General features: G+C 42.4%; 1 protein-coding gene across 1 annotated transcript in view; it reads right to left on the bottom strand.

Moving 5' to 3' along the window:
- PUS7L (pseudouridine synthase 7 like) overlaps nt 1–12,495 on the bottom strand; it is a 51,615-nt gene that overhangs the window by 38,299 nt on the left and 821 nt on the right. The gene's annotated exons all lie outside the window — the stretch shown is intronic.

Here is a 12,495-nt window from a genome sequence, read left to right as displayed (position 1 = left end):
CTCAGGCCAGTAGTTGGCTGCAGCGGTCACGTATCAGTGTGAGGTCATCACTGCAGCCCATTAAACAAAGATGAAAACAAAAAATAGAAGGGCACCACCCAGAAGGGATCTCCTGGTATACTAAAGAGACATGACGAGAAACAAAAAAAGGGAGTATACCAGTACAGGGATCACCAAATACAGACAGTTGGCAAAAAATTTGTAACTTTATTGGTACAGCACAGCAACAACTAATAAAACACACTCGGTGAAAGGACACACCAATAATAAAATCATTTAAAAAGCCTAAAAGGCATAAGATACAAAGTCGGAGCCCTCGGTTAGAGATGATAAATAGCAATAATAAGTTTATAAACCCCTCTGTGACAACATCAACAAATCACAAAATATTTCACAATAGTAAATGCGTACATATAATTACTATCTCCTAAAGAAACTGTCACTGATAGAAATAGTATGTCAGATCAAATATAATACTCAGAGACAAGGTGCACCTGTGTCCCTGAGGCAACAAATTATAGTACAATAGCACAGACTTATTATACTGACATATATAGGCTCCTAGAACAGTATAAGATCCTTAAAGGAATGTACAAAATGGACTAACTAGGAAAGCCATCATATTAAAGTGACAGTGGTAATCAAGTGTGCACGTCTCAGTGCTAATCTCAATGGTCTAATAAGAAGAAGAGAACAATGCATCCAGGAGACCAGAAAAAGGAAGGAGAACGCAGATACTACAGACCCAGCCGGGTAGTTATCACAGAGGTGGGAGGGTTCCGGCGTAAATACCCTAACCCACGCGTATCGCCACCTTAGAAGGTGGCTTCCTCAGGGCAAAGGGGCAATGTGTGGCAGGTGGTCGCTATATTTAAATGTGAGGATAATGATCTAATTGCTTACCAGTGTGAGAGGTACAGCATGGCGCGAGGTAACAGCGATGGCGGCCGCCATCTTGACTGAATCACATGATTCAGATCAGTCAATGAGGATCAAAGTTTCGTTCGTGCAGTGCGCATGCGCATAGAGTGTAAGAAAATCGCTACAGCGCATGCGTTACGAGTACAGCGTAGAGGAGCCTTCATAGAGAGACAGACAAGGCATGTTCATTCGGGACCTACGCAATTAGCGTAAAGTCAGACGGAGAAGACACAGAGTAATGGAGGGAAGGCAAATACTTGTGCAAACCTACAACCCATCTAGATCGCATTTGGTCAAAAGATATACCAGCATGATAAGGGAATGTAGAGCTAAAAGGGGACCAACCTATAGCTCACATTGTTGTAAGGTGCATATCGTCAAGGGGAGCGTGAAAACACAGAGACTAATTCGATCCACGGAAAAACCTATTCAAGGAATGGAAAATAGAAGTGGAAATACTCGTTGTATAGTGGTTTTAATAAGAAAAAAAAAAAAAAAAAAAAAAAAAAAAAAAAACCTCAAATCCATTTTGGTGGTAAAGACGACTTGACTCACAACCACAGGTGCACACTAAGTGGGATCAGGTACAGTATACAATAGAAGCCAGGGCTCATCAATAGGTCTCCTAGAGGGAAACCAGAACTACCAATGAAATGGAAGAAATTTTCTCTTTTTAAATAAATTTCCAAAAGGAAATAATTTTTTATATAATCTCAGTCATGTACATAGTATCTAAAGACATATCGAGAAATTGCATATTGGTAAAGAGAATGGTACCCAAACATCAGTTATCCCACAGAATGATACACAAATGTATAGGAAACAGGGTTACACACGGCCGCCGCATGCCCAGGGCCGCTATCGTGTGATCAGCTCAGCCTATCTCATGAGGTCCCTCCTAGGCTCCCAGGAAAAGGACCCAATTCTGGTCCAAGAACAATAGGCAGATTCAGGCAAAAAGGGGCCAGAGGAGGCCTCGAAAATGCGGCCCAGCCTAATTAGCAGGTGGTGCATATGCTCGCAAATACAAGGATTAACACCATGACAGAAGAGGTCCTGGGACCATGATGTTATGCTAATGGGGACTGGTGAAAAACCGAAGTACATTTGCTCCATACATATAGATAAATATGATCAAGTAATAAATGGACAAGCTTTGTTCAAATAAAGTCCATGAAGATGTCCAAGAAATGTTGCCGACATACTACAGTCACTAGGGACTTCACGTGCCCCGATGTAGCACTCCATAAGGCTTAATATATTTCACAAAAGCTTCATTAATACGATGTGGCTAAAATGGACCCAATTCAATGAAATGCTTCTTCATCCAGAAGGGATCCAGTCCACTTCACAAAGGTGGTATGATGGTCTTTAGAGGAAGATCAGCTTGAGATCAGATGAAAATAATATGTTAGAGACTCCACTCATCTAATTGAACAGCTTTCCAATTTGGTGCTTCCATCAGACACGCTGTTGGTTACCCTGGACGTGGAGTCCCTTTATACTTCTATTAGTCACACTCTGGGGACACAGGCCGTCTCTTTCTTTTTGGACCAAAGAACAACAGGCAACAGACGACATGATTCGTTCATCCTGGATCTACTTTTTATGGTACTGGACAGAAACTATTTTGTTTTTGATCGTACATATTATCGTCAGACGTCCGGTACCGCGATGGGAGCTTGCTGTGCGCCACCCTATGCTAACATCTTTTTGGGGTGGTGGGAAAGGAACTTTGTTTATGTATCAGAGTCCTTCAAGACCCATGTAGTTCAATGGTTTCGGTACATTGATGATGTACTTTTCTTGTGGTCCGGGTCAGCTGAGGACTGCAATGAATTTATTTATGTTTTGAATCAGAACAATTTAAACATCAGGCTAACCTCACATCTCTCTGCCGATACAGTGGAATTTTTGGATCTACAATTACATCGAGAGAACAACAAGATCCGTACCACCCTTTACCGCAAACCAACTGCGAGTAATAGTCTACTCCACTATACTAGTTTTCATCCTACACATGTGAAGGATGCAATTCCTAAGGGCCAATTTATGAGGGTAAGACGGAATTGTACAAATATTGTGGATTTTAATATGCATGCCTCCGACCTATCCAACAGGCTCCAGATGAGGGGGTATCCGAAGAAAACTATTTCTAGCGCTCTACATCATTGCCAAAATCTTTCAAGAGGACCACTTCTGCAACCCCGGATTAGACAAAAGACCACGACAGTGAGTATGATAACTCCTTTTAATAATCAATGGCAGGACTTGTACAAAATGCTCCACAACAACTGGGACATATTAAGTAGTGACAGGAAGTTGTCCCAGTTTTTGGATCCCAAACCAAGGCTTATTGCAAGAAGGGCCCAGAATCTGGGGGGTTTTTTATCAAGCAGCCATTTTAGAAGGCCTGTTTACAGTTTAGGCACCGGTACAAGACTTAAGGGTACTTTCCCTTGTGGGTCATGTACGGTTTGCCCATATATGATTGCTAATGAATATATTCTCCTGCCAATTTTTCCCAGGCGCATTTCAAGCCAAGCCTACTATAACTGTCGCTCAAGAAATTTAATCTACGTTCTTATCTGTGGATGCCCGAAGCTTTATGTAGGCCAAACAACACAGGAGGTAAGGAGGAGGATTCAGCAGCACCTATCTACGATTAACACTGCTGAGGCAGATCTGAAAAAGGGTAAAACCCTGACTTCAGTGGCCTCACATTTCTATACCCAACATGGGGGACGTTTTTCTGACCTTAAAGTTTTGGTGGTGGATTCGGTCAAACAGAATTCCAGGGGCGGAGACTGTGTGAGGACTCTGCTCCAGAAAGAATCCAAATGGATTTACAACTTAAAGAGCATGGCACCACAGGGTCTGAACGAAGAACTCTTATATACGGGGTTCTATAATGAGATATGAGTTTGGCCTTAATTCTATCTTTCCTTTTTCAGCTTATTTTCATCTGATCTCAAGCTGATCTTCCTCTAAAGACCATCATACCACCTTTGTGAAGTGGACTGGATCCCTTCTGGATGAAGAAGCATTTCATTGAATTGGGTCCATTTTAGCCACATCGTATTAATGAAGCTTTTGTGAAATATATTAAGCCTTATGGAGTGCTACATCGGGGCACGTGAAGTCCCTAGTGACTGTAGTATGTCGGCAACATTTCTTGGACATCTTCATGGACTTTATTTGAACAAAGCTTGTCCATTTATTACTTGATCATATTTATCTATATGTATGGAGCAAATGTACTTCGGTTTTTCACCAGTCCCCATTAGCATAACATCATGGTCCCAGGACCTCTTCTGTCATGGTGTTAATCCTTGTATTTGCGAGCATATGCACCACCTGCTAATTAGGCTGGGCCGCATTTTCGAGGCCTCCTCTGGCCCCTTTTTGCCTGAATCTGCCTATTGTTCTTGGACCAGAATTGGGTCCTTTTCCTGGGAGCCTAGGAGGGACCTCATGAGATAGGCTGAGCTGATCACACGATAGCGGCCCTGGGCATGCGGCGGCCGTGTGTAACCCTGTTTCCTATACATTTGTGTATCATTCTGTGGGATAACTGATGTTTGGGTACCATTCTCTTTACCAATATGCAATTTCTCGATATGTCTTTAGATACTATGTACATGACTGAGATTATATAAAAAATTATTTCCTTTTGGAAATTTATTTAAAAAGAGAAAATTTCTTCCATTTCATTGGTAGTTCTGGTTTCCCTCTAGGAGACCTATTGATGAGCCCTGGCTTCTATTGTATACTGTACCTGATCCCACTTAGTGTGCACCTGTGGTTGTGAGTCAAGTCGTCTTTACCACCAAAATGGATTTGAGTTTTTTTTTTTTTTCTTATTAAAACCACTATACAACGAGTATTTCCACTTCTATTTTCCATTCCTTGAATAGGTTTTTCCGTGGATCGAATTAGTCTCTGTGTTTTCACGCTCCCCTTGACGATATGCACCTTACAACAATGTGAGCTATAGGTTGGTCCCCTTTTAGCTCTACATTCCCTTATCATGCTGGTATATCTTTTGACCAAATGCGATCTAGATGGGTTGTAGGTTTGCACAAGTATTTGCCTTCCCTCCATTACTCTGTGTCTTCTCCGTCTGACTTTACGCTAATTGCGTAGGTCCCGAATGAACATGCCTTGTCTGTCTCTCTATGAAGGCTCCTCTACGCTGTACTCGTAACGCATGTGCTGTAGCGATTTTCTTACACTCTATGCGCATGCGCACTGCACGAACGAAACTTTGATCCTCATTGACTGATCTGAATCATGTGATTCAGTCAAGATGGCGGCCGCCATCGCTGTTACCTCGCGCCATGCTGTACCTCTCACACTGGTAAGCAATTAGATCATTATCCTCACATTTAAATATAGCGACCACCTGCCACACATTGCCCCTTTGCCCTGAGGAAGCCACCTTCTAAGGTGGCGATACGCGTGGGTTAGGGTATTTACGCCGGAACCCTCCCACCTCTGTGATAACTACCCGGCTGGGTCTGTAGTATCTGCGTTCTCCTTCCTTTTTCTGGTCTCCTGGATGCATTGTTCTCTTCTTCTTATTAGACCATTGAGATTAGCACTGAGACGTGCACACTTGATTACCACTGTCACTTTAATATGATGGCTTTCCTAGTTAGTCCATTTTGTACATTCCTTTAAGGATCTTATACTGTTCTAGGAGCCTATATATGTCAGTATAATAAGTCTGTGCTATTGTACTATAATTTGTTGCCTCAGGGACACAGGTGCACCTTGTCTCTGAGTATTATATTTGATCTGACATACTATTTCTATCAGTGACAGTTTCTTTAGGAGATAGTAATTATATGTACGCATTTACTATTGTGAAATATTTTGTGATTTGTTGATGTTGTCACAGAGGGGTTTATAAACTTATTATTGCTATTTATCATCTCTAACCGAGGGCTCCGACTTTGTATCTTATGCCTTTTAGGCTTTTTAAATGATTTTATTATTGGTGTGTCCTTTCACCGAGTGTGTTTTATTAGTTGTTGCTGTGCTGTACCAATAAAGTTACAAATTTTTTGCCAACTGTCTGTATTTGGTGATCCCTGTACTGGTATACTCCCTTTTTTTGTTTCTCGTCATGTCTCTTTAGTATACCAGGAGATCCCTTCTGGGTGGTGCCCTTCTATTTTTTGTTTTCAAAGTGTGTATTTGGTGCACTAGTCACCAATTCTGGAAGGTGGCACACCTGTATTATTCTATCTAAACTTTTAGAGTTTATTAGACCTTTTTATTGGTGTTAGCCAGATTGGTTGTTGGCATAGCTGCACATGGATTTGGCAGCAAGAGAAGCAGCGTGGTGTGATCAATCTTCTGATGTATTTGGAGCTTCTTCTAATGTTGGGGCCTCTGGCTCTACAACAATTATCCCTGATGAGAACCAACGTCTTATGCAGGACTTGATTGACTTGCATAAGAAAGTAGTGAGAGTTTGGTGGAATGTAAGAACGCTGGATGAATATAAAAAACTTAGAATTACTCCCAGGGGCCTACGTGTCCAAATCTTTCCAGCCTGGGAGACAGATATACATTTTAAAGCCACCTGGGAAAAGGGGTTACAAGCCTGTTCAGCTATTTTACTAGATATGCTGATTGAACATGATCGGGCCCTATTGGTTCAGCTAAAAGAGGAAATCAAGAACAAGGAGCATATTCTTTTCCAGCTAGATGCTCAGACAATAGTTACCCCCTTCCAAAATAGGCTAAAAAATATTCTTGATATCTTTGAAAAAGATGTTATAAAGGGCAAAAAACAGAAATTTCAAAGAGATAGAAATGATTATGCGGAGAATAGAGCATACAAGTGGACCCATCGGGGGAACAAGCGGAGAGTAGCCAGCAGAGAACCGACTCTTGTACAGGCAATATCTGAACCTTCCTCCAGTGATTTTTTATCAACCGACACCAGCGACCAGGAAGGCGCACTAGGAGGGGCCACCGCAAACCCAAACCCAAGGAGAAAAGGCCGAAGGAAGCAACAATGGCAGTCACCCCCACAGAGGGAAATGAGGAGCAGACGGCGCAATTGGTAGCTACGGACGATGCGAATCTACAGGTAGTTAATCTTTCCAACTATTCCCTTACAGAAGCTGAAACCTCCTTGCTTTCTAAAGGTCTGTCATTTGCACCAATGAACCGTCTCAACAAATTTATTGTCACTAAAGATCTTTACCTCTTTTGTAGGCAGCTCATGTTTAAGTTCCTGTACAATCAACCGGATCTGATTAATACCTTGCCACCTGAGGATAGACAGGTTTTTAATGACCTTCTATGCCTACTGGAGGAGAACGAGAGAGACCCAGGTAAGAAGGCTCCCTTTACGGGTCGACTTTTGTCCCAGGCCACTCCCCCCTTTGCACTCTGTCCTGCTATCAACATCTTTTTTAACAAGATGTGTAAAGATATTGACAAGCTCAAATTAGATAATAATAGGTCCAACAACTTGACCCGAGAGGAGAGAGAGACTTTGACAAGTCTCAAGAACAATCAAGATTTTTTAATTAAAGAGGCAGACAAAGGGGGAAACGTTGTTTTGTGGCCCATTGATATGTACATGAGGGAAGCCAAGCGCCAACTACTAAACAAGGAGTGTTATGTGGCACTTCCTTCGGACCCAACTCTGACTTTCAAGAAGGGTTTGGACAGACTTACATCTACAGCTCTCAGTCATGACATCATCACATTGAAAGAGAAAAATTTTTTGACAACTAGGTATCCGGTGACGCCTACCTTCTATATGTTGCCAAAAATACATAAAGGCAAACCTGAACCACCTGGTAGACCAATAGTCTCTGGGATAGGGGGCCTTTTTGAGAGGCCCTGTATCTACCTAGATTTTTATTTACAACCACTGGCCCAGACATTGCCCTCATATGTTAGAGACTCCACTCATCTAATTGAACAGCTTTCCAATTTGGTGCTTCCATCAGACACGCTGTTGGTTACCCTGGACGTGGAGTCCCTTTATACTTCTATTAGTCACACTCTGGGGACACAGGCCGTCTCTTTCTTTTTGGACCAAAGAACAACAGGCAACAGACGACATGATTCGTTCATCCTGGATCTACTTTTTATGGTACTGGACAGAAACTATTTTGTTTTTGATCGTACATATTATCGTCAGACGTCCGGTACCGCGATGGGAGCTTGCTGTGCGCCACCCTATGCTAACATCTTTTTGGGGTGGTGGGAAAGGAACTTTGTTTATGTATCAGAGTCCTTCAAGACCCATGTAGTTCAATGGTTTCGGTACATTGATGATGTACTTTTCTTGTGGTCCGGGTCAGCTGAGGACTGCAATGAATTTATTTATGTTTTGAATCAGAACAATTTAAACATCAGGCTAACCTCACATCTCTCTGCCGATACAGTGGAATTTTTGGATCTACAATTACATCGAGAGAACAACAAGATCCGTACCACCCTTTACCGCAAACCAACTGCGAGTAATAGTCTACTCCACTATACTAGTTTTCATCCTACACATGTGAAGGATGCAATTCCTAAGGGCCAATTTATGAGGGTAAGACGGAATTGTACAAATATTGTGGATTTTAATATGCATGCCTCCGACCTATCCAACAGGCTCCAGATGAGGGGGTATCCGAAGAAAACTATTTCTAGCGCTCTACATCATTGCCAAAATCTTTCAAGAGGACCACTTCTGCAACCCCGGATTAGACAAAAGACCACGACAGTGAGTATGATAACTCCTTTTAATAATCAATGGCAGGACTTGTACAAAATGCTCCACAACAACTGGGACATATTAAGTAGTGACAGGAAGTTGTCCCAGTTTTTGGATCCCAAACCAAGGCTTATTGCAAGAAGGGCCCAGAATCTGGGGGGTTTTTTATCAAGCAGCCATTTTAGAAGGCCTGTTTACAGTTTAGGCACCGGTACAAGACTTAAGGGTACTTTCCCTTGTGGGTCATGTACGGTTTGCCCATATATGATTGCTAATGAATATATTCTCCTGCCAATTTTTCCCAGGCGCATTTCAAGCCAAGCCTACTATAACTGTCGCTCAAGAAATTTAATCTACGTTCTTATCTGTGGATGCCCGAAGCTTTATGTAGGCCAAACAACACAGGAGGTAAGGAGGAGGATTCAGCAGCACCTATCTACGATTAACACTGCTGAGGCAGATCTGAAAAAGGGTAAAACCCTGACTTCAGTGGCCTCACATTTCTATACCCAACATGGGGGACGTTTTTCTGACCTTAAAGTTTTGGTGGTGGATTCGGTCAAACAGAATTCCAGGGGCGGAGACTGTGTGAGGACTCTGCTCCAGAAAGAATCCAAATGGATTTACAACTTAAAGAGCATGGCACCACAGGGTCTGAACGAAGAACTCTTATATACGGGGTTCTATAATGAGATATGAGTTTGGCCTTAATTCTATCTTTCCTTTTTCAGCTTATTTTCATCTGATCTCAAGCTGATCTTCCTCTAAAGACCATCATACCACCTTTGTGAAGTGGACTGGATCCCTTCTGGATGAAGAAGCATTTCATTGAATTGGGTCCATTTTAGCCACATCGTATTAATGAAGCTTTTGTGAAATATATTAAGCCTTATGGAGTGCTACATCGGGGCACGTGAAGTCCCTAGTGACTGTAGTATGTCGGCAACATTTCTTGGACATCTTCATGGACTTTATTTGAACAAAGCTTGTCCATTTATTACTTGATCATATTTATCTATATGTATGGAGCAAATGTACTTCGGTTTTTCACCAGTCCCCATTAGCATAACATCATGGTCCCAGGACCTCTTCTGTCATGGTGTTAATCCTTGTATTTGCGAGCATATGCACCACCTGCTAATTAGGCTGGGCCGCATTTTCGAGGCCTCCTCTGGCCCCTTTTTGCCTGAATCTGCCTATTGTTCTTGGACCAGAATTGGGTCCTTTTCCTGGGAGCCTAGGAGGGACCTCATGAGATAGGCTGAGCTGATCACACGATAGCGGCCCTGGGCATGCGGCGGCCGTGTGTAACCCTGTTTCCTATACATTTGTGTATCATTCTGTGGGATAACTGATGTTTGGGTACCATTCTCTTTACCAATATGCAATTTCTCGATATGTCTTTAGATACTATGTACATGACTGAGATTATATAAAAAATTATTTCCTTTTGGAAATTTATTTAAAAAGAGAAAATTTCTTCCATTTCATTGGTAGTTCTGGTTTCCCTCTAGGAGACCTATTGATGAGCCCTGGCTTCTATTGTATACTGTACCTGATCCCACTTAGTGTGCACCTGTGGTTGTGAGTCAAGTCGTCTTTACCACCAAAATGGATTTGAGTTTTTTTTTTTTTTTTTTTTTTCTTATTAAAACCACTATACAACGAGTATTTCCACTTCTATTTTCCATTCCTTGAATAGGTTTTTCCGTGGATCGAATTAGTCTCTGTGTTTTCACGCTCCCCTTGACGATATGCACCTTACAACAATGTGAGCTATAGGTTGGTCCCCTTTTAGCTCTACATTCCCTTATCATGCTGGTATATCTTTTGACCAAATGCGATCTAGATGGGTTGTAGGTTTGCACAAGTATTTGCCTTCCCTCCATTACTCTGTGTCTTCTCCGTCTGACTTTACGCTAATTGCGTAGGTCCCGAATGAACATGCCTTGTCTGTCTCTCTATGAAGGCTCCTCTACGCTGTACTCGTAACGCATGTGCTGTAGCGATTTTCTTACACTCTATGCGCATGCGCACTGCACGAACGAAACTTTGATCCTCATTGACTGATCTGAATCATGTGATTCAGTCAAGATGGCGGCCGCCATCGCTGTTACCTCGCGCCATGCTGTACCTCTCACACTGGTAAGCAATTAGATCATTATCCTCACATTTAAATATAGCGACCACCTGCCACACATTGCCCCTTTGCCCTGAGGAAGCCACCTTCTAAGGTGGCGATACGCGTGGGTTAGGGTATTTACGCCGGAACCCTCCCACCTCTGTGATAACTACCCGGCTGGGTCTGTAGTATCTGCGTTCTCCTTCCTTTTTCTGGTCTCCTGGATGCATTGTTCTCTTCTTCTTATTAGACCATTGAGATTAGCACTGAGACGTGCACACTTGATTACCACTGTCACTTTAATATGATGGCTTTCCTAGTTAGTCCATTTTGTACATTCCTTTAAGGATCTTATACTGTTCTAGGAGCCTATATATGTCAGTATAATAAGTCTGTGCTATTGTACTATAATTTGTTGCCTCAGGGACACAGGTGCACCTTGTCTCTGAGTATTATATTTGATCTGACATACTATTTCTATCAGTGACAGTTTCTTTAGGAGATAGTAATTATATGTACGCATTTACTATTGTGAAATATTTTGTGATTTGTTGATGTTGTCACAGAGGGGTTTATAAACTTATTATTGCTATTTATCATCTCTAACCGAGGGCTCCGACTTTGTATCTTATGCCTTTTAGGCTTTTTAAATGATTTTATTATTGGTGTGTCCTTTCACCGAGTGTGTTTTATTAGTTGTTGCTGTGCTGTACCAATAAAGTTACAAATTTTTTGCCAACTGTCTGTATTTGGTGATCCCTGTACTGGTATACTCCCTTTTTTTTGTTTCTCGCCATTAAACAAAGACTTACCAGAGCGTTAAAGCAGCAGGGATTTAAAGGGGTTGTCCACTTTTAGAAACCTTTCTGCCGTCCGCAATTACAGTAATACTAAAATAAAAAGTATTCTACATGAGAGCATTGTTTTGCAGGACCCTGGCTCAGGTTCGCTTTCCATGGCTGCTAGATGGGGGCCCTGTGAGCCACGTCCGACCTACTAGCCTCTCTGGCTCCTGATTTGATTAGCCGGCCTGGTGCACCATCATCTTTGTGGCATGAGACACACGACATGGCACTATGCTGGCTAATCCAGAGAGAAGCTGCGGATGCCGGCAGGTAGGAGGCAATTCACAGGTGTCCGTTCAGCGGCCATAGACGCCTGATCAGAACCAGGGAACTGTGAATATATTTGCTCATATCTACCGAACACCGCTCACCCTCCCTAGGTCCAGTGCTGGCTTTTCACTGCTGTTGAAGTCTCTCTCACGTACACAGTGCTGCAGCCTAGTAAGGCTAGTTTCACACTTGCGTTGTTTTGACGCAAACGGAATCCGTCACTAATGTAGTACAGTTCATTTATTTACATTTGAAGCGCGTTACTATGGCGCGTGTGTGTGTCATGCAGTACCTGCTTGTGTCCACACGATGTCGCGCTTCCACTATAAATAAATGAACTGTACTGTATTTGTAACGGAACCCGAATCCGTCAAAATAGCGCAAATGTGAAATGGCCTTAATGAGCTCAGTGGCTCACCCTGTGTAGATGGCGCCTTCCACGATATTTAAATGATTGATTGCAGCCAAACAAGATCGTAGCCGCACCGCATGCACAATGATGGACCTGGGGAGGGCGAGTAACACAGTTTATTATATTAGCATATGGTAAAAAAGATTTCTAGAAGGAGACAAACAAAACTCTTTAACCCCTTCATGAT

The sequence above is a fragment of the Anomaloglossus baeobatrachus genome, chromosome 4 (genome assembly GCF_048569485.1).
Source record: "Anomaloglossus baeobatrachus isolate aAnoBae1 chromosome 4, aAnoBae1.hap1, whole genome shotgun sequence".
NCBI classification, from domain to species: Eukaryota; Metazoa; Chordata; class Amphibia; order Anura; family Aromobatidae; genus Anomaloglossus; species Anomaloglossus baeobatrachus.
This window is presented reverse-complemented; position numbering and strand designations above follow the sequence as displayed.